This window comes from Vombatus ursinus, unplaced genomic scaffold (assembly GCF_900497805.2).
Source record: "Vombatus ursinus unplaced genomic scaffold, bare-nosed wombat genome assembly UNPS02014791.1, whole genome shotgun sequence".
NCBI lineage: Eukaryota > Metazoa > Chordata > Mammalia > Diprotodontia > Vombatidae > Vombatus > Vombatus ursinus.
The window spans coordinates 50,635,659-50,663,259 of NW_020954569.1; the positions used below are offsets into that span (position 1 = coordinate 50,635,659).

Here is a 27,601-nt window from a genome sequence, read left to right on the forward strand (position 1 = left end):
ACCCAGCAGGAAGAGATAGAGAAATGCCATTTAGAATTAATATAGAATGTACAAAATACCTGGGACTGTACCTCTCAAGATACACCCAAGAAGTATGTAAATACAACTATAAACAACTATTTAGAGAAACAAAAGTAGACCTAAATAATTGGGAAAATATTCAGTGCTTATGGCTAGGCCAAGCCAATATAATAAAAATGACAATACTACCAAATCTAGTTTACTTATTTAATGGGCATACCAATCAAATTACCAAAGGATTAATTTATAACTAGAAAAAGTAATAAAATTCATATGGAGGGCAAAAACCACAAGAATATAAAGAGAAGTAATTTTTTAAAATGGTAATGAGCTCAGTGATTTTAGAAAGAGATGGAAAGACTTGTGTGAAATAATGAAAAGCAAAATGAGCAGAACCAAGAGGACCTTGTATATAGTAACGGCAATATTGTTTTATGAATGACTTTGAGGGGCAGCTAGGTGGCATAGTGGATATAGCAATGGCCCTGGAGTCAGGAGGATCTGAGTTCAAATTTGGCCTCAGACACATGATAGTCACTAGCTGTGAGACCCTGGGCAAGTCACTTAACCCTGATTGCCTCACCAAAAAAAAAAAAAAAAAAAAGAATAGCTGAGTGAATAAGTTATTTCAACTATTATAAATACCCAAATTAACTATAAAATGATATATGAAGAAAGATGCTATCTGCATCCAGAGAAATAACTAATACATAGAAGTATGTATAGAACAATTTTACATATATGTATTTGTGTCTAATGTTAGCCATCCCTAGGGCAGGGGGAAGGGGAGGAGGTAAGGGGGGAAAAAAAGGAAAAATAGAAAAAAGAAATTTATGTGATAATATTTTTCTTGTAGAAGGCAGTATTTTATTTTATTTTAATTTTTAGTAAATAGTATTTTATTTTTTTCAATTACATGTAAAGATAGTTTTCAGCATTCATTTTTTTATAAGATTTTGAGTTCTAAATTTTTCTCCCTCCTTACCATACCCCTTCCTCAAGACAGCAGGCAATATGATATAAGTTATGCATCTTGTTAATCATGTTAAACATATTTCCACTTTAGTCATATATGAAAGAAGAAACAGAACAAAAGGGAAAAGCCACAAAAAACAAACAAAAAAAAAGTGAAAATAGTATTCTTCAATCTGTATTTAGACTCCATAGTTCATTCTCTTAATGTGGATAGCATTTTCTGTCACAAGTCTTTTGGAGTTGTCTTGGATCATTGTATTGCTGAGAAGAACTAAGTCAATAATAGCGGATCCTCACATAGTGTTGCTCTTACTTTGTACAGTGTTCTCCTGGTTCTGCTTACTTCACTCAGCATCAGTTCATGTAAGTCTTTCCAGAAATTTTTCTGAAATCTGCCTGCTCATCATTTCTTTTGTTTGTTTGTTTGTTTGTTTTTTTAATTTTTAGTCAGTTGGGGTTAAGTGACTTGCCCAGGGTCACACAGCTAGTAAGTGTCAAGTGTTTGGTCTGAGGCCGGATTTGAACTCAGGTCCTCCTGACTTCAGGGCTGGTGCTCTATCCACTGCGCCACCTAGGTGCCCCTCTCATCATTTCTTATAGCACAGTAGTATTCCGTTTCATTCATATACCACAACTTGTTCAGCCATTCCCCAATTGATGGGCATACCGTCAATTTCCAATTCTTTTACATCACAAAAAGAGTTTCTATAAATATTTTTGTACATGTGGGTCCTTTTCCCTTTGATCATCTCTTTGGGTTACAGACCTAGTAGTGGTATTGCTGGATCAAAGGGTATGCAGTTTTATAGGCCTTTGGGTATAGTTCCAAATTGTTTTCCAGAATGGTTGGATCAGTCTACAACTCCACCAGCAATGCATTAGTGTTCCAGTTTTCCCACATCTTCTCTAACATTTATCATTTTCCTTGTCTGTCATATTAACCAATTGGATATAGGTGTAAAGTGGTACCTCAGAGTTGTTTTAATTGCATTTCTCTAATCACTAGTGATTTAGAGCATATTTGCATATGACAATACATATAAAAATATACTTGTCTCCTTCATTAGAATGTAAGCTACTTATGAATAGGGATTGTTTTATTCATTATCTTTGTATTCACCTTGCTTTTTTCAAAGGAGGTGCTTAATAAATGTATGTTTATTGATTGGTTCTTGTTAAATTTTTATGGATCAGTGGTATGGCTGGGTGACTGTGAACCACAGTTTGGTATGTGATAATGGTACAGTACCAAGAGTATATTGACTGAGTTCTTGAGATTATTTTCGAGTCTCTGTTTGTGATGTGGAGGTTTGTTATTGGTGGCATGATAGATGTTTAGCTAGGTTCTCCTTTATAATTCTAACCATCAGCCCATGTCTTGCTAGGTATTTCGTAGGTGCTAATTTTTTACATGATGCAGTGATATGCTCCATAGTTATTATTGGCTCCTTGCATTATTGATCTCCAAGTCTGGGCTCCTTAATTTTAATCCTTCTATAATTTTGGGGGTTAGTGATCTGGTACTCAATCTGCATTATTAACCTTTTGTTCAACACTTCCTCTTTGACATGGTGGCCAAGTTCACGTAGATGTTGACCATGAAAGGCCTTTTGATTCCATTCTTGGCTCTTAGCCCTTCTGTTGGCTCCATGTGAGAGGAATCCACTTTTGGTTACACTTGATAATTCCAAAGGCACATGTTGTTTGTCAGCATTAACAGTTTCCTGATGAAATGGTGCTTGATTGTTCCAAAGATATTTTTGTAGGCTTTTGATATGTTTGTCATGTACTCTAATAATGTCTACCAATCTTCCTTCTCCTTTTTGGTAAAGAAATGTGAATCTTTCTATGGTACCTTAGCAGTATGCCATGCCCTTTATTAATATACAGGTTCTTGTTAGGATACTTTCCAAATTTGGTACTTAGTAGTCCTGAAAGTATACAATAAGACCGATACTGTGTAGCCATGATCACTGTGCTGTACACCTTCTTGGTAACCTTAGTCCAATTCACTGCTGACATCTGCCCACCCACACACCCACCCATCATACTCATTGTCAGTTACGGTGCCATTGTTGTCTTTTCGGAGTCATCTCCTAGGACACAGCCATAGGCCTCTCCCTGGATGGCTGGAATGGTCTTAGTTATGGTGCTTTTTGAATCATTTCAAGGTGAGAGTATTTATCAGAAGCACTCAGGAGAGCAGTTATTATTGTTATTGACTTGGGTACAACTAAAACCTGTGTGGCAGTAGTGAAAGGGAAACAAACATGGGTGTTAAAGAATGCTGAAGGTGCCAGGTACTCCCTTAGTTGTAACCTTCACTAGCAGACAACTAGCACCTTATTGGCATGTTGGCCAAATGACAGGCAGTCACCAACTTAAAATGTTCTGTGCCATCATGCACCTAATTGGCCCTTGATTTGATGATCGTGAAGTGAAGAAAGACATTAAAAATGTTCCTTTCAAAATTGTCCATTTCTCCAATGGTAATACCTGGATTAGAAGCTCATGAGAAATTACATTCCCCAAATCAGATAGGTGTGTTTTTGTTGATGTAAATGAAGGAGATTTGTAGAAAACTGTCTAGGACACTTTGCAAAAAAAAGAATACTGTTATCATTGTGCCTATTTATTTCAACAATTCTCAATGATAGGCCACCAGAGATACAGAGCAAATATTTGGTTTAAATATATTTCAAGTGATTAACAAGTCTATAGCAGTTGCCTTAACTTAAGTTAAGTTGTATATGTGGGTCCTTTTCTCTTTCTTTTATCATCTCTTTGGGATACAGACCTAGTAGTGGTATTGCTGGATCAAAGGGTGTGCAGTTTTATAGACCTTTGGCGTGTACAAATCTAAAGACAAAATTATGGCTATGTACGACTTAAGTGGTAGAACTTTTAATGTTTCTATCTTGGAAATTTAGAAAGGTGTATTTGAGGTGCAATCTACTGATGGGGATACTTTCCAAGGTGGGTAAGACTTTGATCAGATCTCCAGCACTTTGTGAAAGAGTTCAAGAGAGGGATAAGACTTAACCTAACCAAAAACAATATGGTTCTTCAGCAATTACTGGAGGCCTCTGAGAATGCCAAGTGTGAGCTTACTTCTTTTGTGCAGACTGATATCAATTTACCATATTTGATTATGGGCCTAAAGCACTACACATGAAGCTGATGAGCTCCATTTGCAGGGATCATCACTGATCTCATCAGGGGAACTTCTGCACCATGCCAGAAGGCCAATGTAAGATGCTGAAGTCAGCAGAATGACTTTGGAGAAGTCATCTTAGTTGGTGGCCTGAGCGGAATTCCCAGGGTTCAGCAGACAGTAAAGGAACAATTTAGCTAGGCCTCTAGTAAAGCTCTCCTGATGAGGCTATGGTTATTAGAGCTGCCATGCAAGGAAGGCATCTTGACTGGTGATGTCACAGATGTGCTGCTTCTAATTGTTGTTCCCTCTTCTCTGGGCATTGAGACATTGGGAGGCATCTTCACCAAATTAATCAGTAGAAAAACAGCTCTTCTAATAAGAGCCAAGTTCTACAGCTGCTGGTGGTCAGACACAAAAAGAAATTAAAGCATGCCAGGTAGAGGGAAAGATGGCAGACAAAAATATTTTTTGAATATTTAACTTTGATTGGAATTCCACCAGCCTCATGTGGAGTTTCATAGATTGAAGTCACTGTTGACATTAATGCTAATTTGATTGTACATATTTATGCAAAGGATAAAGGCACAGGACATGAAAAACAGGTGGTGATCCAGTCTTCTGGCGGGTTAAGCAAAGATGACATTAGCAATATGGTTAAATGACTAATATGAAAATATGTTTTACACAATTGCACATATGAAACCTATATCAAATTGCTTACTGTTTTAGGAAAGGGTAGGGAAGGGAAAGAGGGAGAAAACTTAGAACTTAAAATTTTATAAAAAGAAAAAGAATGTTAAAAATTATCTTTACATGTAGTTAGAAAAATAAAAAAAACTATTTAAAACAAAACAAAAGGAATATGGTTAAGAATGCAGAGAAACATGCTGAAGAAGACAGGAGAAAGAACGTGTAGAAGCTGTCAGTATGGCAGAAGAGATTTTTTGTTATACTGAAATGAAAATGGAAGAATTAAAAGACTGTCTTCTAGCAGGTGAATGCAGTAAACTAATGAGAGCTTTTGGCTTGCAAAGATAATGAAACAGGGGAAACATCAGGCAGACAGCTTCTACTCTCCAACAAGCATCATTAAAGCTCTTAGAAATAGTATATTTAAAAAGTGACATTTGAGCAAAAAGGCTCTAGAAGTTCGTCTTCTGGAGAACAGAAGAAGGGGAAGCAATAATGTCACTAGTTGACCTTGACTGGAACAGAATTGGGAAAAAAACATTTATGAAGCTTGGGAACAAAAAGGCACGAGGATTTTCCTGAGCAGAAATGGGTAAACTTGTGGTTTTGCAATATTCTATGTATAATTTCCTTAATGTATAGATTTTCTGAGTGTACTAGCTAATTACCATTTGACAGGTAATTCAGACAATACAAAGTTCTAAATGTTTTTCCTCAGCCTATCGTTATTTTCCAGCTGCATGTTAGGGGGTGGTGGTGGTGTGGAACTCACTGATGATTATAAAGGCTTGACACAGTTGTTTGAAGCCGTAGCTGTATTTCCAACGAGTGAAACAAAACTATGGCACAAAATTGAGGGTAGGAGACCATAATTCTTAAAAGATACAATAGGGACAGGCCCTCCTAGTTAGCCAAATACTGATCTACTGTGACTGGAAAACTTCCTTATCCATAGCCCATGCAGTGCCAGCTGCCTTGCAAGAGGAGGAGCTAGATTGAAAGAGATGGGTCTACCTTGTTTTATCTATAACTGTTCCCTTTGAATAAGGTGATTAATGTGGCTCTTCAATTTACCCACAACCTTCTAACCTTTAGGTTGGGTGCCTGTTTCCTTGATAATTATTCTTTTGATCCATTTTAGATATTTTTAGAAAAATAAATGTGAAAAGTTTAAAACAACAACAACAAAAGACTGTTTCTGGGTAGGTATTTATTTATATGTTTTCCCCATTCAGCTTTGATTTCATAATTGTAAGTCTTTAACCTACTTAGCCAGTTTCCTTCTTAATAACTTTATTAAAATGCCCTAAACTATATTATTTTAGCAAATATAATAAAAGCCTTAGACAAAGTATAGTACTCATTTATGCTAAAAATCCTACAAAGTTTAGGCATAGAGGGATCATTATTTAACATTATTAAAAATATCTATTTAAAACCAGAAACAAGTATCATATGCAATAGAGATACACAAGAAGCTTTCCTAATACATTCTGTAGTAAAGTAAGGATGCTTGATAAAATAATAAAATTCATTTGGAGAAACAAAATATCTGAAATATCAAGAGAAATAATGAAAAAAAATATAACAATTAAGGAGCAGTCATACACAGTGAGGCAATTACAAAACACCAAATACTGCCTGAACTTGGAAAGCTTTTGCACAAACAAAATTTTTCATTTTTACTGGAAATTCTGGGTATGTGTACAGGAGAGGACAGAAGATTGATATGGTATTTATGTTGTCAATGGAGAGAAGGGAAACTTAGGAGATATAGTATGGACGTAGAATTGACAAGGTATTGCAAATGATTGGATATGTGAGATGAGGAGAGCGAAAAGTCGAGGGTGTCATATCAACCTTGGCAGCTGTAAGGACAGTAGTGCCCTCCACATAAATAGGGAGGTTTAGAAGAAGTAAATCTGGAGAAAAATTTAATGAGGTCAGTATAAATTGAGTTTGAGATGACTGTAAAACATCCAGCTAGGGAAATTCTGTTCAAGGAAGAAAGTTTCTATTTGAAGTATCACAAAAATTACGAGAAGAGCTGTAGAAACCAGTCTATTGTCATGCCCTTTCCAGGAGCAATGGTAGTATTCATTCAGTTAGTGTTCGAAGAGCAAGAAGTGGAAAATGGGAGTAAGAAGGACGTGTGGTGCCAAGGTAGATGGGAAGAGCATAGCTCATAGGTCATCCAGCCCATGATGTCCAGAGTGGATGAACATGAAGCCTTGTCTCCATTTAGTGAGACATAGTTCTTTAGGCAAGTTTACAGTCACTGACCAATCAAACATCTTCAAGATGATTTGGGCCAGTTGCTTCAATTTTTTGAATCTCAGTTTCTCCATCTCTCAAATAAGTGAGTTGTCTCCAGAGCTGGTAGGTTTATCATCTTCTAAGGTTTTTCAAATTTAGGCCACGATATTATAGAAATATTGTTTTTTAAGTATGGGCATTTCATAGGGAAATCTGGTGAATTAGGCATGAGATTCATTCTAGATGTTATTTTTGGTTGAAAATAAGTGTGACTATGAAGCAGTGATAATTGATTTTCCTTTATGCCTCTTGACTTCTCTAAAAACGAAAGGTATTAAGAGTAACTTTAGAGGAATAACTATATGCTCTTCCAAGATGACTATTTTAAAGGGCAACAGTCATTCATTAGTAAATCGGTCGTGTGGTATTTATTATGTACCTACTATATGTCAGGCACTGTGCTAACTGCTGAGGATACAAAGAAAAACAAAAGGTAGCTCCAGCTCTCAAGAACCTATTGTCTAATGGAAGTGATAACATGCAAATAGCTATGTACAAACGATATATATACAGGATAAATTGGAGACAATCAAGAGAGGGCAGGCCCTAGCAGTAAGAGGGATTGGGAGAGACTTCTTGCAGGAGGTGGGACTTGAGCTGAGATTCGAAGGAAGCCAAGGAAGCTGGGGGAGGAACCTAAGAGGGGGGTAGACTCCAGGTATGCTGGGTAGACAGTGAAAAGTCCTGGAGTCAGCAGATGAAGTGTTTTGTTCAAGGAATGGTATAGAGGCCAGTGTCATTTGATTCTGGAGTATATTGTTTGTAAGAAAATATGTAAGGGAAGGGTATAAGGTAAAAGAAAACTGGAAAGGTAGGATGGGGTCAGGTTAAAGAGCTTTAAAAGCCAAACAGGATTTTATATTTGATCCTTGAAGCAATTGGGAGCCAGTGAAGTACATTAAATAGTGGGGTGATGTGGTCAGATCTGCACTTTAGGAAGATCAGTTTGACAGCTGAGTGGAGAAAAGATTGGAGCGGGGAAGAGACCTGAGACAGGGATACCAACCATCAGGTGTGAGGTGGCAAAGGCTTGCGCAATAGTGGTGGCAGTGTCGAAAGAGAACTGTGTATGAGAACTGCTGTGAAAGTAGAAATGACAGGTACCATTTGAGTCTGTGTCTTTTTTTTTGTGTTCCCTGAACCAATGACTTTTTATTGCATTATGGTTTGTAAAGCATGTATTAAGGATTTCTGCCTTTTTACATTTACTTCTAATATCTCTGTGCCCTAATATGTGGTCATTTTTTGTAAAAGTTCCATGGGATGCTGAGAAATGCGTATATTCTTTTGCAGTCACATTTAAAAAATACAATAAAGTTTTTAGGTCTAGTTTTCCAGCAGTTTGTTCAGTTCTCTATTTTCTCATTTAAAAAAATATTTCTGTTAGAGTCATTCAAATCTGAGTGACACTGAAATCTCTTGTCATTATTATGTTACTGTCTGTCTTCTTGTAGCTCAGTTAATTATGAATTTGGATACTACGGTATTTGGAATATGTAAGTATATTACTGATATTAGCTTGTTGTCTATGTTTCCTTTAAGCATAACATAGTTTCCTTGTTTATCCCTTTTAATTTTTACATGTTTGCTTTTTCTTTGTCTGGTAGCAGGATTGTGACTCCTGTTTTGTTTTTTTTTTAATTTACTTTTTGCACAATAAATTTTTTCCATCCTCCTTTTTATTTTGTTTTTGTTTTTATTCTGTCCTTGTTTTTTTTCTTTTTAAAATTTATTATTTATTTATTTTTAGTTTTCAACATTCACTTCCATAAGCTTCTGAGTTTTAAATTTTCTCCCTCTCCCTTCTTCCCTCCCCAAGACAGTGTGAAATTTGATATAGGCTCTTCATATACATTCCTATTAAACATATTCTCACATTAGTCAAGTTGTAAAGAGGAATTAGAACTAATAGGAAAAACCATGAGAAAGAAGAAACAAAGCAAAACAGAAGAAAAAAAACAAATAGTATGCTTCGATTTTCATTCAGACTCCATAGTTCTTTCTCTGGATGTGGATAGCATTTTCCATCATGAGTCTTTTGGAGATGTCTTAGATCCTTGAATTGCTAGGAAGAACTTAGTCTATCAAAGTTAGTCATCTCGCAAAGTGACTGTTACTGTGTAACAGTCTTCCTGATTCTGCTCTTGTCCTTGTTTTTTAAGTGTGTTTCTTGTAAGCAACAGATAGTAAGGTTTTGTTTTCTTATCCAATCTGTCTCTCTTTTTCTATTTTATTTGATTGTCTAATCCCTTTCACAATTCAAGTTATGTTTATGACATGTTAAGTTTATATTTTCCTCTATTTCCTTATTGTTTTTTTCTCAAGCTATGATTTGCCCCCCTCATATTCTTCCTCTTCTACAAACATAGTAATATGTGTCTTAGTTACTTTAACTTAATCTTTTTGCAGGTGGACCTATTCCCACTGGCTCTCTTCTCATTCTGAGCCCCTTTCTCCCCTTAACCTCCCCTACAAATTGTTACTCCTTACTTTAGTAATTAATACTATTACTATTTAGTATTGCTTACTGATTCCTTTTCCTTTTGTGCTTTTAACTTCATTATTTAATTCTTCCCATCTTGTTTTCTCTCTGAGTCAAGTACATTTTCCCTTCCTCTCCTCCCTTTCAACTAGTCTTGTTCATTATTTTTTGAAATGTTATTTTTTTTGTTCTCTTTTTCAGAGAGGGTTTCTCTCATTCTCTTATCTGTCCTTTCTTCTTGCCTCCTATATACCCTCATTCTCTAGTTTATTGCTGTTGTAATTATCAGGTCCATCTCTATTCTCTGTATCCCTCACTGAATCAAAATTTCTGATATATCTATTCTGGACTTTTCTCTCTGGGCTATTTACAGTTTCTGTTATTGCCTTGTAGACCTTGTCCCAAGGATTCCCCCTTTCCATTGTCTGTCATTCCTAGAACAGTGCCAATTCTTGCAGGTAACATAGAGCACCCTGGCACATTCTAGGTACCATCTCCTGCCTACCACATTCCTAATTATGCAGCGCACCTGTCATCAATGCCCTTCCTTCATTACCTTCTTTCCCCTCAAAATCTCCTCCCTAGGTCCATGCCCTCATACTTCTGCATTCTCCAGTTTTCCCCAGAAATTCCAGGTCCTCCTGTTCTGAGGTAGGGTAAGTGGTCTTCTCAAGCACCAAATTTCCCAGAAAATACCTAATATCTGTTCCCCATGTTCTTTCAAGGAACATTTTTCTTCACCTGTAGAAGTTATCCATCTTTGTAACCCCCTCCCACCACTATCCCTCCTTTTCCTCTTCCTTTTAGTTTTTACCCCCTTCTCCTCACTGCCTTGTGTCCAGGCTCTTTTCTTCTTGCAAACCCATAGGGGTTAAATTCCCTCATTTCTGTCACTTGATTTGACCCAGGTACATCACACAATCCCTTCTATCCCCTTGCTCCAACACCACCACCTCCCTCTCCTGCCCCCCATTTCATGTAACCTCCCATTTTATAATGTAGCCTAACCAAAAAATAATTGGTTTGCCTGTTGGTAGGGTTTCATGAGGTTCTTTACAGAGTGTTCCAATCCTTCTTTGTCACTGTTCCGTCCACCTGACTTTCGTCTTCACCCCAGTCTCCTTGTGTACATTTAGAAAGAAATAACTGGTCTCTGCTGTCACTCTGTTATTGATGCAGTCTTTGGCTGCTGCATTTATTTGTTTCTCCTGCATTTCTGTTCTTTGGTATTTGAGAAGCAAATAATCTATTCAGTTCTGATGTTCTAAGAAGATTTCAAATGCCTCTTTATTATTGAATGTCTACATTTTTTCATTTATGGTTAAACTCAGATTTGCAGGGTAGATCATCTTCATCTTAAGCCCAATTACATTTTGGAACACAATATTCCATTCCCTTTTGCTTTTTCTGGTGGGTGCTGGATGGTCTTTTGTTATTTGAATTTCCTTTCCTTTGTCTTTGAAGGTCTTTTTCCTGATCCTTTCTCAGGTTGGGTTTTGTTGCAAGCCTCTGGGTCCTTGTGTTGTCTAGTGCAGCCTTGCTACAGGTAGTTTAGTGGGTTTTGGAGGAGGGAGTACTGAATGAGCTCAGGGTAGAAATCAGTTGCTTTTTTTTTTTTTAATCTTCTTTTGGGTTCCAGATGTCCTAGACCAGGGATGGGGAACTTGTAGCCTTGAGGCCATATATGGCCCTCTAGGTTCTCGAGTGTGGTCATTTGCCTGAATCCAAACTTCAAAGAACAAATGCCCTTAATTAAAGGATTTGTTCTGTAAAACTTGGACTCGGACAAAAGGCCATACCCAAGTACCTAGCAAGCTGCATGTGGCCTCGAGGCCACAGGTTCTCTGCTCCTGTCCTAGACCATGGATGATGAAGAATAGATTGTGGGTCCCAGTATCCTGAAAGAATTCGCTCAGATGCTCTCCAAGTTAAAGAAAGGCATTTATTAGGGTAATGCACCCAGCAACCTTGCTCCACATGGGAGGCAGAGTAATTAGCTAGGTATGGTGTCTGGTCTAAATACAATTTGACAGGATAAGGGGAAGGGAGAGCAGGATAGTGGGAAGAGGGGCAAGGGGCCTTGGAATGCCTGGAATATCGGGTAGTCCAGAGGAGTTTTTGTCATACAGATAAGCAAGGAGAACAGGAAAGGGGGAATGTTGTGTAGTGGGGAGTGCTTTGTGAAAGCATACACAGAAATCCACAGTGGGGTCATCAATGCATAATCTATGGCTGGTTGCATCCTACATTTTATCTCTTATCTCACATCCTCATCCCGCCTTCCCCGTCTGCTTGCAACACTCTGTCTTCCTCATTAATAGGGACAACTTGAAGTTGCTTTATCTCTTGGGAATAAATTTCTATTTTGAAGAGTGTTGAGAGTTTGTAGAGATTAAAGAAAATGTCTAGTTCTCCATCTTATTGGATGTGTCCACTGTAAGTCACTAGGACGAGTTTAGATGTTTGTTTTAAACATTATAATACCTTATACCTCCTAGGTAGTCTTGGTTGAGTTGGATTAAGGAAAGGGATAATTGTGACAGGAAAATTATCAATAAAATATTCTCCTTTCCTTGATTTTCATTTTCTGTCTCTGAAGTCCCAGAACTATTAATTCTTCCCTAGTAAAATTTCCTTAGATGCTGTTATGGTCATTTGGATAAAATAGCTTAAAAACCCCCTCAATATCCATTTATGTTTTGGGCCACAAAAACATGATACTGAGTAAATACTATACATTTAAATAAATTCTTTAAAATATGATATACAGAGAGAAATTTCATGGATAAAAATGTTCAAGAATTTGATCTTCTCTTTAACACTGTCAAAAACACATTATAACCATAATAAAATCTTATTGTTAGGAGTGAAAGCCAATGACTAGCCTGAATAATATAATATTATTTTAAAATGCAATTTTATTTACTTTCAAATAACTGGAACTAAACTAACCAGGCTCTTACTTTAATGAATATATCAGATTGATATGTAATTAGCATATCGAAGCTCTAGCTATCTGACCTCTACACATTCTAATTTACATTATTAGAATTTAAATTATACTTGTAAAGTGCTTTGAAAGTTTATTTGTTTTCTTAAGTATTTAACAATCCTCCCTTCTAATCTTGTTTGTGCTATTTGCTTTGTCAACCCTCTTTTTGAAACACTGGTAAGCTCAGATATTTTTATAACTGAAACTTTTTCATTTAGTATCTGGTTTAGAGTACCAGTTACCTAAACTATGCAAAGACAGAAATTTTGTCATTTAGATGTTTAGTAATTTAAAAATGCAATGCTGTCCTAAATATAGAAATTTGGAATTTTATAGTAGGCAGACTTTTTTTCAGGAATGGAAACTTTTCTACATTGTTAACTTTTCTAATAAATATTATTTATTTAGGGATTATACTCAAGTTTACTTATTCCATAGCAGACTGCCACATCTGCTCATGAAAGATCTAGAGTTCCTTGAGAGATCTAAAGTATGCCAACTGGCTATCTTCCTTCATTTTTAAATGCCAATTACTAGCACATTAGTTCCATTTAACCACTTTACAGTGGGTAGCTTTTAAAAAAGGATAATTACTTCAAATATATGCCAAGACTAAGCACTTCCCCTAAGTCCTTGGAGGTGTGCTTTTCCTTATACTATCTCATTCTCTGGTAAGAGTAGGCTCAACTTAGATCTTTTCCTACATGGTGTCAGTCCTGCAAAGTTCCAGCCTAAAGGGGGCGTTGTTTTGTTGTTTAAGTTGTGACCAATTCTTTGTGATCCTATTTAGTGTTTTCTTGGCAAACACACTGGGGTACTTTGCCATTTCCTTCTCCAGCTCATTTTACAGATGAGGAAACTGAAGCAATCATGGTTAAATGACTTGCCCAGAGTCACACTGCTAGTAAGTGTCTGAGATTGGATTTGAACATAGAAAGATGAGTTTTCCTGACTGTAGGTCCAGCACTCTATCCACTGTGTCATCTAGATGACCCATAAGTTGTTGGTGTTTAGTCATTTCTTAGTTGTGTTCTACTCTTTGTGACCTCTTTTGGAGTTTTCTTGACAAAGAAACCACTAGAGTGGTTTGTTATTTCCTTTTCTAGCTCATTTTACTGATGAGGAAACTGAAGCAGAGTTAAGTGACTTGCCCAGGGTCAGATTTGAACTCAGGAAAACTGTCTTCCTGACTCCAAGCCCAGCACTGTTTCCAGTGTGTTACCTAGCTGCCCATGGAGGTGGTGCAACCACATAATTCCTTCTGTCAGTTTTAGCAGGGCTAGTGGCTTGAAGATGATTCCAGTACTTTACCCTTCAGGGTTTTAATGATGACCTGGCTGCAAACCAAAATGCTGGAAAGCTGGGGTGGCCTTTCCAACTCACAAAGCTATTGGTTCCATTTCCTTCTCTGCTGTTGGTCAAAAAAAGTTGCCAAGCTTCACCAAGAGCTCTGAGCTGAAGCTGACTGGCCTTTTTTGAATGCATTTGCAACTTGTCAGAGAGCCTGTTCTTTACCGCGTGGTTAGCTGACCTGACCTACTTGCAAGATATCTAAGCATGTCTCATAGTCTTACTAAGACCCTTCCATTCCACATCATCACCACTGTCCCAGAATCAATGAGCAGGTTCCCCAGGGTCTCCCTATGGGGAGTCTTATTTATTGTCAGTGCACCAGCCCTTTATTATATTTAGAATATTTAGGTCTTATTTAAATGGATCTGATTTCCTACTGCAATGAAAGCTATTTCAGTCCATCAACAATCACTTTTCTATGTGCCAGGCATTGTGCTATGCCCTGGGGTTACAAAGACATAAATGATACAGACATTGCCCTCAAGAAACTATATTTTATAAGAAGAGACAGCAGTACACATCTAAGTATGAGCAACCGGTATACATTAGTATCTACAAAATAAATATAAGGTATTGGGGTTGTGAGAATCACTAGCACCTAGGGAATCAGGAAAGACTCAATGAAGGAGATAACATTTGAGCTTATTTTGGAGGTAGACGTGGAGATTTTAAGAGGCAGAGGTGAGAAGATAGTGCTTTCTAGATTTTGGAAAAGGCAGAGTCAAGAAATGGAACATATCACATGTGAGGAACAAGAAGGACAGTTTGCCCAGAACTACAGGTCCATGAAAGAGAGTAGTGTAAAAATAAAGCTAGAAGGTTAGGCTTCAGCCAGTACATGAAAGCTTCTAAAATATAAAAGAGGAGTTTGTATTTAATTCTAGAGATAATAGGTAGCAACTGGAATTACCAAATTTGGAGTTTTGTGGTCACACCTGTGCTTTAGGAAGGTCACTTTGACAGATAGGTATGTGGAAAATGGATTGGAGAGGGAGAAGACTTGAGGCAAAAGCTATTGCAGTAGTGCAGAGAAAATATGAGGCTTCCTTGAGGGTAGGAAGCTTCATTTTTGTCTATGTATTCCCAGCACCTATCACAGTGATTGGCACTAAAAGTGCTTAATAAATGTTTATTGATTGATTGATTCAACTAGAGTATTGACCATTTGACCTTTCTCTCCTAGAGAAAGGGCAGATGTGAGACTTGGAAAGATTTGGCAGCTGCTTGAATATGTTAGATGGGGGAAAGTGAATAATAACAATAACAGCAATAATAGCTAGCAATTATATAATGCTTTGGGATTTGTAAGGATTTGCAATACAGATATTACCTCACTTTATCTTCACAACAACCCTGAGAAGTAGATGGTTCTGTTTTATAGATGAAGAGACTAGACTGAGAGAATTGAAGTGACTTGTCCAGGGTCATAAAGCTAGTAAGTGTCTAAGGCAAGATTTGAACTCAGATTTTGCTGACTCCAAGTTGCGCACTCAATGTACTGTACTTACCTAGTTGAAGTACATAGCACCAAGGTTATGAACTTGGAAGAATGAATAGAAAGAGGAAATTTGGAAGAGAGTTAAATAGGGAAAAGGTAATGAATTCAGTTTTGGACATGTTGAGTTTGAGATGTCTAGAATAGACATCTACTCCAAAATGTTAAGTACAGTTGGAGATACATAATGACCTATGAGTCATTTGCATAGAGCTGATAATTGAAAACATGGGAGCTAATGATGTATCCAAAAATGACTGTAGAGAGAGACAATAAAAAGGCTCAGGACAGAGTCTTGAAGTATACTCACAGTTGGGGGCGGGGCACAGGGTATAGGTAATATTTGTGAAATAATGTAAAGGAGACAGAGAAGGGGCTAGATAAGTATAAGAACCAGGAGAGAACAGTTTCAAGAAAACTTAGAGAAGAAGATAGTATTCTGAAAGAAATTGTGGTCCACAAAGTCAAATGCTGTGGAGAGATCAAGAAGGTTCTTGTCTAACCAACTTTCTTTCTTAGTTTCCTTTGCTGCTTCATTATCTAGATCACACACGTTAACTATGTGTGTTACCCAAGACTTTGTTGTAGCCCCTTACTGTTCTCTATGCTCTGTGACCTTATTAGCCCCCAATGGGGTTAAATATCATTTCTATGTCACTGACTTCCATTCTGCACATTCGGCCTCATTCTCTCATTATCAACTGCCTATTGGCAATCGGTTTCCTGGGTTCATAGCCTTGGTGTTATTGTTGAATCCTCACTCTCCTTCAGTCCACATCTCTAAAGTTATCAAATCTTGACATTTCTATCTCTGTGACATCTCTGATACAGATCCCATCTCTTATTAATACAGCTACCACCTTAGTTCATATCCTCAATTATCTGTTGCCTAGATTATTATAACAATCTCCTATTTGTCTCTTTGCTTCAAATCTCTCTCCATTCCTGTCCACCTCTTTACTGTTGCCAAAGTGATTTTATTTAAGTATATATCTATTGCTCCCCTATTCAATAACATCTAGCGACTTCCTGTTGCTTCCCAAATCAAACATAAATTCCTCTATTTAGCTTTTAGAGCACTTCAAAACTTTGGCCCAGCTTGTCTTTCTCACCTTGTACATTACTCCCCTTCACTTAACATATCCTGGATTCTGTGATTCCAAACTAACCCCCGCCTCCCCCAACTCCCTCCCTAGACTCCTCTTGGCTTCTTTCTTTTCCTCTTCTCTTTCTGGCAGCTACTGTCTTCCTTTCCTGGAATATATTCTGAGCTTAGAGTCTAACTGTAAAGAATTGGAGAGGAAATTGAGGCAGTAAGTGTAAACAGCTTTTTTTTTCCTAGGGGTTTGTGAAAGTTTGCCAAGGTACTCAGAGGGTCAAGGATTTTTTTTTTTTTTTTAAAGCATGCTGGTAGGAAGAATGGAATAAGTGAGTAGCTAGAGGGAGACTGAAGATTAGAAGTAAAGGGAATTTTTTTCTGATAACTTGTGTTCCCATACCTTATATCCAGTCTAGCTGGTTAACAAAAAACAAATTAATGTTTCTCATTGCAATAATTTGTAGAAGGAGTTAATTTACTTCTAAAATGATTTTTATGAGATTCCCATCAAGTGAGAAGGGCTAAGCCTTAGTGTTACTATGGATTCGATTTTCATTATTCTGAGTGAATGAAAATTAAAAAAAAAAATTAAAACCTACTTCCCTTGCCTGGATACAGTGTGTTTTTGAGTATTCTAATTCTGCACAGGGGAAGGAGTACTTTAATATGTTTTCTGAGGAACTAGCCTTTTTACCCAGTGTTGTTGGATACCTAGACTTGTTAAGCCTTCTCCTTGTTACTTACCCAGTTGACTGTATATATTGACTTCTTTGTATCCTTTAGTAGTATCATATAATATAAAGTATAAAAGACTTTCAATCTTAGGATTAGAAAGACAGATTTTCTAAACCCCTTTTTATTCTTAGATACCATTTCCCTATATCTGCATTCACAGTTAGGTGTTAATGCATTTTCTGAACAGTGCTGTTTTTCAAATTTTCATTGTTTTGCACTGAACAGACTTTGGCTTATTATGTCAGCATCTTTTTATTAATGTCTATAATATGGATTTACTTTTCAGTAAAACAACTCTACTTTCCAGGTGTGATTATCCTTAGTATTTCTTTGTTTTAATTTCTTAAATTTGTTTTAGGTTCCATATTTGAAGCCTTAGAAGGCCTGGATAAATCTTTCACTTCATTCAGACAAGTACTATGTTATCACCCCTATACTCACTTCACACTGTTTTATTCAATATCAAATAAAATATGTATATTAAATTGATTTGAAAACTGTAACCAAGAGCATATATATATATGTGTGTGTGTGTGTATAGATATATATGTATATATATATCTATATACACACACACACACACATATATGTATATATGTGTGTGTCTTCAGGGACATTGAGATTTAAACTTAAGAAATCCAAAAGAGAAGACCTTGATGGTTAATGGACTCAATTTGTTTTTGAAGGCTGCATGTAAATAAATTGAATAGATACTCATATTCAAAGAAATTTATCTTTTTATAACTAAAAATCTTTTTGCTTTTCAAATATATTATGTAAAATGGACTCATTCTGCTGTATGTGTTGCTATCTTCCAGAACTATTTTGCAAAGTTTAAATGTTTCTTGCATGATTAAATAGGCTTTTAATAAATCAATCTTATAATAATTGTTGTTCAACAGAGTTCATTATTCAGTTTAGTCTTTTTAAATTACTCTTCTTTAAAGGGCTCTTCTGACGTAATCTCTTCAGCTAAATCCATTTGCTATACTCTAGCTTGTAATTGCTTTAGATTTGAAGAATAGAATGAATGGCTTTATTATTAATCAGCAACAAATTTGTCTTAGTGTTTTTAACCTTAGAATGGCCTTCACTTATGAAATTGTTGAATGGCTGTGATTATAAAATGCTGAGTTCTACAAATGGAGAATAACATCAGGTCTGTTCTTTTAAAAAGTTATACAAAGGATTTGTGTGTTTATAAAAACACATAATTTTTAACTATTAGCAAATTGAGTTTTACTGTAGTCATATAGTAGTCCGAATTTAGCAGCTGAAATATGTGCCTCTGTATTTCAGATACTAAGGCTCCTTTCTCTTTGCTTTTCCTTAAAAAAAAAAAAACAAACCCAAAAACCTCACTTAAAAGATTTTTAGCATTCTAGAGCTATCCAAAAATAGATTGGGTTGTCTTGGAAATAGTCAGTTTCCTGTCACTAATAGTCTTCTAGGAAAGGCTGAATGGCCACTTGTTTGGTGTGTTGTATTAGGCATTTCTTTTAGAGCATGGACTAGACTAGATGGCCATGGTCAGAGTAAACTTTTATTTTGGGAGGTAGATATTATAATGTAATCATGTGCTAGATTCCTGTTAGAGCATGAGTTTGACTAGATGGCCTCGATTAGAGCAAAACTTTATCTCAGGAGGTAAATATTATAAGGTAGTTATGTACTGGAATCACAAGTATTGAGTTCTGCTGGGTTTTCTTCCTAACTATGCAACACTTGGGCAAATCAATTTCTTTGTTGAGCTCATTTTCCTCATTTGTAAGATCAGACAAGTACTATGTTATCACCCCTATACTCACCTCACACTGTTTTATTCAATATCAAATAAAATATGTATATTAAAGTGATTTGAAAACTGTAACCAAGAGCAGATCATAGATGGGTTTCAGTCTTAGAGTCTTGGTATTGGAAGCCTTGCTTTCAATTCCTGGCTTTGCCATGTTGGACAAGTCATTTAACCACTCTCTGTACCTCAGTGTTGTCCTTTGCAAAATGACAAGTCAGGACTAGATAACCTCTAAGCTCCTTTGCCACTCTAATTCTCTGAAACTATTAATTTTTTGCTTCATGTTCCTACCCATATCTCTGCCTGGAGACATTATTTGAAAGTCAGATTTTCTGTTCAACTCTGATCTTTTCATCAAGAATGCTTGTAAGTCCTCTATTTCACTGAATGTCCATTTTTTTCCCCTGAAGCATTATACTCAGTTTTGCTGGGTAGGTGATTCTTGGCTCCTGGAGACATTATGATTTTGCTTTTGTCAGTGTCTCCACAAAATAAGGATAAGGGCCTTCAATTTTTGTCCAAGTCAAGGAATTCATCACCTAGTGGTTCATTTACTGTTGGTGAGTTTAGATATGGGATTCTTTACCTTTTTGTGTGTGTATTGGACCCCTTTGGCAGTCTAGTGAAGCCTATGGACCCTTTATGAAAATAAGTGTATTGCCTATATTTATAGTTGAAAGAGATGCTAAATTTCAGTTAGATCCAGAGTTCTTAACTTTTTTGTGTATTGCTGATTCCTCTAGCAGTCTGAAGCTGTATTTCATTTAGAAGACATTATATATTTCATTTAGAGATTAGTGAAACTAAAGATGTATTTTTTCCCATTCATTTTTTCTTACCCCTGAAATCTATTTGTGGACCCCTTTGTGAGTCCATGAATCCAAGGTTAAGGATGCTTCATGTAGATAGCTAGGTAGATAGATAAGCATTTATTGAGAACTTTCTGTGTTTCTTGGCACTCTGCTATGTGCTGGGTATACAAATATAAGATAATTTCTGCCCTCAAGAAATTTATATTCTAACAGGAAGATAATACATAAGGGGAAGCTGAAAAGGAGGAAGGGAAGGTGGCCAGGGAAGTCAAGTCCTTGGGAAGATTAGCTTCATTATCAGAGCTAGTTTACCAGGGGTGTAGTCCAAGTTTGTTCTGGCATTATGGAATTTATTCCATGCAGTTTAGCATTGAATGAGGCACAGTTTGTCAAAACCATTTCAGATTGGTGTAGAACCTGCTCAAGCTTGTACTTTACTGGCCTCTGTGAACCCAGGGTTATTTTTACTCCAATCTGAGGTATCAGAATTAGAACTGTTATAGAAGTATAGTATGGAATGATATGCATCATTAGATGAAACAAATAGATTAAAGCACAATTTCACAGAGATATTTAAGGTTTCCATAATTTGCTTTCTATTTACCTCTTACCTAGATGCAGGTGACGTAGTGAGTGGCTTCGGCACTGGGCGTAGAGTAATATTGCTATTACTGTGTACACTGTTCTCCTGGTTCTGCTCACTTCATTCAGCAATAGTTCATGCAGATCTTCTCAGGTTTTTCTGGAACCATCCTGCTCATCATTTCTTAGAGCACAATAGTATTCTGTCACAATCGTATACCACAACTTGTTCAGTCATTCCCCAGTTGATGGGCAATGAAATACTATTCCTAAGGCACTTAGCCCAGTTCATAGTATCTGTAGCACAATTCTGTATAAATACTTCTTTCCCTTCCCTTTCCTCTCTTCCTGCGCCCTCCGAATTCAACATTTATCTATACAGTTACAGTATGCAAGCCTCAGTGGTAGGTACAGCAGATACAAAAGCAAAAATGAAAAACAGCCTTTTCCTTCAACGAGCCAACATTCTAACCTTGGAGGTTAGTAGCATGACTAACTTATGCAATCATAGATCTAGATCTAGAAGGAACCTGAGAAATGATGGAGTCTAACACAGGTCCAGAGATAGGTTAAGTGACTTGCTTAAGGTCATACAGCTGGTAAGTTGAAGGACTAAGAGTAAGAATTCAGTGACTGAGAATCCAACTCGCTGTACACAGTACTACCCTGTGTTTCTTATTCCCTTTTTAAAAATATTTTATTTTCCTAATTACATGTAAAAACAATTTTTAAATTTTGAGTTCTTTGCAAATTCTCTTCCTCTTTCTGATATCTCATTGAGAAGGTAAACAATTTTATATAGGTTATACATATGCAGTCGTATAAAATGTATTTCTATATAAGTCATGTTGTGGAAGAAAACATAGACCCCCTCTCCTACCACCACCACCACCACCACCAAAAAAAAAAACCCTTAAAAAAATAAAATAGGGAAAAGTATGCTTCAAACTGCATTCAGACTCCATCAAATTCTTTCTCTGGAGATGGATAATGTTTTTTTTTTCTTTTTTCACCTAATAGTATTTTACTTTTTCAAATTACATGTAAAGACAGTTTTCAACATTCATTTCTATAAGAGTTTGAATTCCAAATTTTTTTTTCCCTCTGTTCCCTCCCCTCCTCCCCAAGACAGCAAGCAATCTGGTACAGGCTATACATGTGCAATCATATTAAACATATCTCCACATTAGTCATGTTGTGAAAGAAGAATCAGAACAAAAGGGGAAAACCACGAGAAAGAAAAAAATAAAACAAAAAAGAGAAAATAGTATGCTTCGATCTACATTCAGACTCCATAGTTCTTTCTCTGAATGGGGATAGCTTTTTTCCTTCATGAGTATTTTGGAATTATCTTGGATCATTGTATTGCTGAGAAGAGCTAAGTCTGTCAGAGTTGGTCATCACACACATGTTACTCTGTACAGTGTTCTCCTGGTTCTGCTCACTTCACTCAGCATGAGTCCATACAAGTCTTTCCAGATTTTTCTGAAGTCTGCCTGCTCATCATTTCTTATAGCACAGTAGTATTCTGTTACATTCATATACCACAGCTTGTTCAGCCATTCCCCAATTGATGGGTTTCTCCTCAATTTCCAATTCTTTGCCACCACAAAAAGAGCTGCTATGAATATTTTTGTACATGTGGGTCCTTTTCCTTTTCTTTTATAATCTCTTTGGGATCCAGACCAAGTAGTGGTATTGCTGGATCAAAGGGCATGCACAGTTTTATAGCCCTTTGGGCATAATTCCAAATTGCTCATGGGTAGTATTTTTTATCATAAGTCCTTTGGAATTATTTTGGAAATTTGTATTCCTGAGACTAGCTGACACATTCACAGCTGAGTATTGTAATGTATTGCTGTTATTATATATAATCTTTTCCTGGGTCTGTTTGCTTCACTTTGTATCTGTTCATGTAAGCATTTCCAGGTTTTTCTGAAAGCATCCTGTTCATTTCCTATAGAGCAACAGTATTCCATCACAATCATATATCACAACTTGTTCAGTCATTTTCCAATTGCTGAGCTTCCCCTCAATTTCCAATTCTTTGCCACCACAAAAAAGCATTGCTATAAATATTTTTGTACATATGGACCCTTTCCCCCCCTTTTTTTTTCAGGGGATGGGGAAAGGATATCTCTGTGATAAAGACCTAATAGTGGTATATGCACAGTTTTATAGCCCTTTGGACATAGTTCCAAATTGCTCTCCAGAGTGGTTGGATCAGTTCACAATTCTACCAACAATGTGTTAGTGTCCCAGTTTCCCCACATCCCCTCTAACATTTGTCATTTTTCTTTTTTCTCATATTAGCCAATCTGATAGGTGTGAGGTGGTACCTCAGAGTTGTTTTAGTTTGTGTTTCTCTAATCAATGGTGATTTAGAGCATTTTTTCATATGACTATTGATAGCTTTTATTTCTTCATTTGAAGACTGCCTGTTCATATCCTTTGATTACTTATCAATGGGGTAATGACTTGGATTCTTATTAATTTGACTCCTTTATATATTTGAGAAATGAGGTCTTTATCAGATAAACTTGCTGTAAATTTTTTCTCCCAGTTTTCTGCTTTCCTTCTAATTTTGGCTACATTGGTTTTGTTTGTGTAAAACTCTACATCCCATAATGTTCTCTGTCTCTTGTTTGGTCATAAATCCTTCCCTTATTTATAGGTCTCACAGGTAAACTATTACATGCTCCCTTTATTTGCTCATGGTATCATCCTTTATGTCTAAATCATACCCATCTGGACTTTTTCTTGGTATGTTGGCATGAGATATTATTTAGTGGTTTCTACCAAACTGCTTTCCAGTTTTCAGTTTTTGTCCCCAAATCTGGTATCTTTGAGTTTAGTAAACACTAGATGAATATGGTTATTTACTACTGCAAATTCTAGAACCTTTGGTTCTAGAATATCAGGGAAGTTTTTCTTGATAATTTCTTGAAATATGATGTGTAGGCTACTTTTTGATCATGACTTTCAGGTAGTCCAAATTCTTAAATTATGTCTCCTTGATCTGTTTTACCTGCCAGTTGTTTTTCCAGTGAGATATTTCACATTTTCTTCTATTTTTTAATTCTTTTGACTTTGTTGGATTGTTTCTTGATGTCTCATGGAGTCATTTGGCCAATTCTACTTTTTAAGGATTTCTTTTCACTGAATTTTTGCACATCTTTTCCCATTTTTTTTTTGTTCTTCTTTTATCAAGCTGTTGACTAATTTTTTTTTAATTCTCTTGCATCACTCTCATTTCTTTCCACAATTTTTCTACTTATTTCTCTTATTTGATTTTTAAAATCCTTTTTGAGCTCTTCCAGGAATTATTTTTCAAATATTCAAATTTTTGAATTGGTCCTGACACCAATTCACCATTTTCTTTAATTCTTTACATGTAGCCATTTTGATGTTGTTGTCTTCTTTTGAGTTTCACCTTTCCTGTCACTATACTAACTTTTTTCCCCCTCATTTTCTAGTCTGTCTCTTGACTTTTATGGAAGGGGCACTGTCCCAAGCTTTAGGTTTTTTATGCTGCTCTTTTCAAAGCTAATTCTAGGGACCTGTAAGTTTTTAAATTCTTTGAAGGTGGTATGATCTTAGGAGAAGTTGCTGTGCTGGCCTGTGCTCTGGTTTTTGAGTGACCACAAGCACTCTTCTCTGCCTCGGAACTGTGACCAGGGTCCCTGCTGCCTTGTGGCTGTAAGCTGGTGTGCTAGTACTCCTCCTTCCCCTTGGACTGTGACCTGGATCCTTGTATGGGCAATGCTATGGAGTCCTGACCCCGTACCAATATATGGTCCCTTGTAATCTCCTTCTGACCAGTTGTCTGGCCTCCTTACTGTCCGTGGGTTGAGAACTCCAGAAGTCATTGTTGCTTATTCAGTTACCCCCAAGGCCTGTCCTGGCTTGCCAGTGTGCCACTTGTACTGGATTGTGCTCCATTCTCATCCCAGTAGGGCAGACCTTTCCTGTTGACCTCCTAAGGAGTCTTGGGCTAAAAAACTGTTTTACACTGTCCTTTTGTTAGTTCTCATTCTCTAGAATTTGTATTGAGGCATTATTTTAAAGTTGTTTGGAGGGGAATTTGGGAGAACCCAGATTAGTCCCTGCCTTTATTCTGCCATTTTGTCTCTACCCAATTCTTGTGCCTGTTTTTTTAGATGAGGCCAAGAGATATTAAATGACTCCCTTAAGGTCACACAGTAGAAAATGTTGCAGCTAAGACTCAGAGTCAGGTCTTCTAACCCCACTGCTTTTTCCACTGTACTCTGCTGTGTTCTAGAACATTTTTCCATGCCACTAGGAGGCTTTAGGGGAAGACATTCTCACAATAGATAAATTAAATATTAATTGACTGTATTCCCAAGAAGATTGGGTAGCTAGGTGGTGCAGTGGATAGAGCTCCAGGCCTAGAGTCACAAAGACCTGAGTTCAAATCTGGCCTCAGACTTTTACTAGCTTTGTGACCTTGGGAAAGACACTTAACCCTATCTGCCTCAGTTTCTTCCTCTGTAAAATTAACTGGAGAAGGAAATGGCAAACCACTTCAGCATCTTTGCCAAAGAAAATACCAAAAAGGTGTCATAAAGATTTAGACACGACTGAAAACAATTCACCAACAACCAAGAAGGTTTGGGCAGAGCAGTACATAGAGTAAGATGACCAGATCCGAGTTTGTCTATGACAGTGATGTATTTTAGAGAATTATCTTCAACTTCCTTGGAGATATTTTATGCTAGATTTCTCCTAGTTAAAACATGGGCAAACTAGCCTTAAGAATTACTTTGTGAATTAATTTATTATCTCCTTAGTTTATTGTAGGAGGATGCTGCCAGCAGACCTTAGAGTCCTTTGAAATATGGTACATTGGAATGAGTTTGGGACTGTCATGGTACCTGGACTGTAGTCCCAGCTCTGATACTGATTCACTTGGTAATTTGAAGTAGTTTTTAAAATTTTGGATGCTACTTTTTTTTTTTGAAAGAAAATTAACAAAATTAGTGAGCAAGCAGGATGGTGAAGTGACTTGAAGTCATACCTTAGGAGGACGGATTGAAGGAATTGAGGATGCTTATTTAGTTGGCATACAAACTTACTTGGCAGAGAGATTAGAGCTGTCTGTTATATTTAGAGGGCTACTATGTAGGTTTGATTTATTTTGTTCGATTGCAGAGGGTAGAGCTAAGAATGAATGAATGAAAAAGCATTTACTAACTATTTAGGATGTGTAAAGCTAAATGCTGTAGATAGAAACAGAAAAGTAAGCACGTCTTTTTAAGAAACTCACATTCTAACAGGGGAACACATGACATCATTATTCTACTGTAAGTTACATTGAAAATTTCACAGAGTGCAAGGGACAAAGCACATAGTGATAGATTTTCGTTATTGTCGTTTCCACTAGTAAAAGTATCTTTTTTCTGATGTTGAGTCATTCCATGCTGCCAAGGATTTTGGTAGGGACAACTTTATTTTTTAGTTCTTCAGAAGCTGTGGCTCTTGAGGAGTCAGAGAATGAATGAAGCTCGTGCAAAGCACATTGCCAGGTCTCCTCCCCACAAGGATTGCTCCCTCGGATGATGAATGACTGCTAGGGCCAGGGTGGAATCAGTGCTGGGGTCTGAGAGGTCTATGGTATTGCTAGTAATGGCCGAAAGCTTCAGAGAGGATTGATTTATACTCTGTGTTAAAGACAATTTGCCAGTAATTAGAGCTGTCCAGCTAGAATGGGACATTCCAATTAGGAAGTATTCTGTTTCTAATTACATGCAGTCTTAAATAGAGGCAAGGTCACCACTTTTCATGAATGTTATTGGAGAGGGACATTACTATTGCAGTTGGACCAGCTGACCTCTGAGATGCGCCCTAAGGGATTCTTTGATCTTCGGCCAATTGCTTCTCTTCTCTTGGCCTATGTTCCTTCCTCTATAATGTGAAGGCAGTTGAACTATATGATTTGTAGGTCCCTTAATGTTGTTGTTGTTGCTGCTGCTTGTTGTTTGTCGTTGTTGTTCATTTGTTTCAGTTGTGTCCCTTTGTGACCCTGTTTGGGTTTTTCTTGGCAAAAACAGTGGAGTGGTTTGTTATTTCCTTCTCCTCTGAGGCAAACAGGGTTAAGTGACTTGTCCAGGGTCACACAGCTGGTTAAGTGTCTGAGACCAGATTTCAACTCAGGAAGATGAGTCTTCCTGATTCCAAGCCTGGTGCTCTATCCATTGTGCCACCTAGCTGCCCCTTTATAAATGTAAGAGATTGTAAAGCTTGTTAGACTGAAGAATGTTTAATGCTTGATTGAGTTTGGGTGAAATTTATTTATTATTCAAATGGGAGTGTGGAGAGGGTTGTAAAAATTTCAAGATTCAGCTTGGTATACTTTATCAAGGAGCCACAGTCAAAAATGCAGGGAAAACTGTTACTTACACACAACTTGGAAGCCTCTTAATGTTAGCGCTTGGTTATTTCCAATTTTCAGTGTCCCTTGTATATACATCTTTGCATTTTGTCTACCCTATTAGACTATGAGTTCTTCAAAAGTCTGGACTGTGTTTTGCCTTTCTTTGTAAGCCCCAGTTTAGCACAATTCTTGGCTAAATAGTAGGTGCCTTAATAAAGGTTTATTGACTGACTTACTGACTGTATAACTTGACTGTAGGTGGCAGCACACCCAAATTACAAGACCACTTTTTTTTTTAAAAGAAATTAATAGACCTTTTTGAGAACCAAAATATAGTCCTCAGAGTGAAAGCTTTTTTACCCTCAGTTTATCGAGTGAATAAGTGAATTTGTATTAATTTAGAAAGTAATAAAATAGTGATTCTGTTTCACTAGAGAAAAAATATACATAATGTTAAAGAAAATGAATGAACTAGTTGACAGAAGTGGAAGCTGAAAGTGAAGAGATTTCTGTATTTGATTTTTCTGCTTCTTCAGCACTTCTTTGCTGTTGAATGCCAGCTAGATTTGAACTTTAAACAACCAGGATTTGGTGACTGCTTAGTATTTGTATTATAGTGAGAAAGTCAGGTTTGTTCTTGAAACGGAAATATATGCAGCATCTTTAAAAACTTGATCCTTTGGTTCCATAGGAAGTCATTAAA

General features: G+C 36.8%; 1 protein-coding gene and 1 pseudogene across 4 annotated transcripts in view; both read left to right on the plus strand.

The window, feature by feature from the left end:
• Positions 1-27,601, plus strand: part of KIAA1328 (KIAA1328 ortholog) — a 468,197-nt gene that overhangs the window by 75,309 nt on the left and 365,287 nt on the right. The window lies entirely within an intron of this gene.
• On the plus strand, positions 2,963-5,339 carry LOC114048059 (annotated as a pseudogene).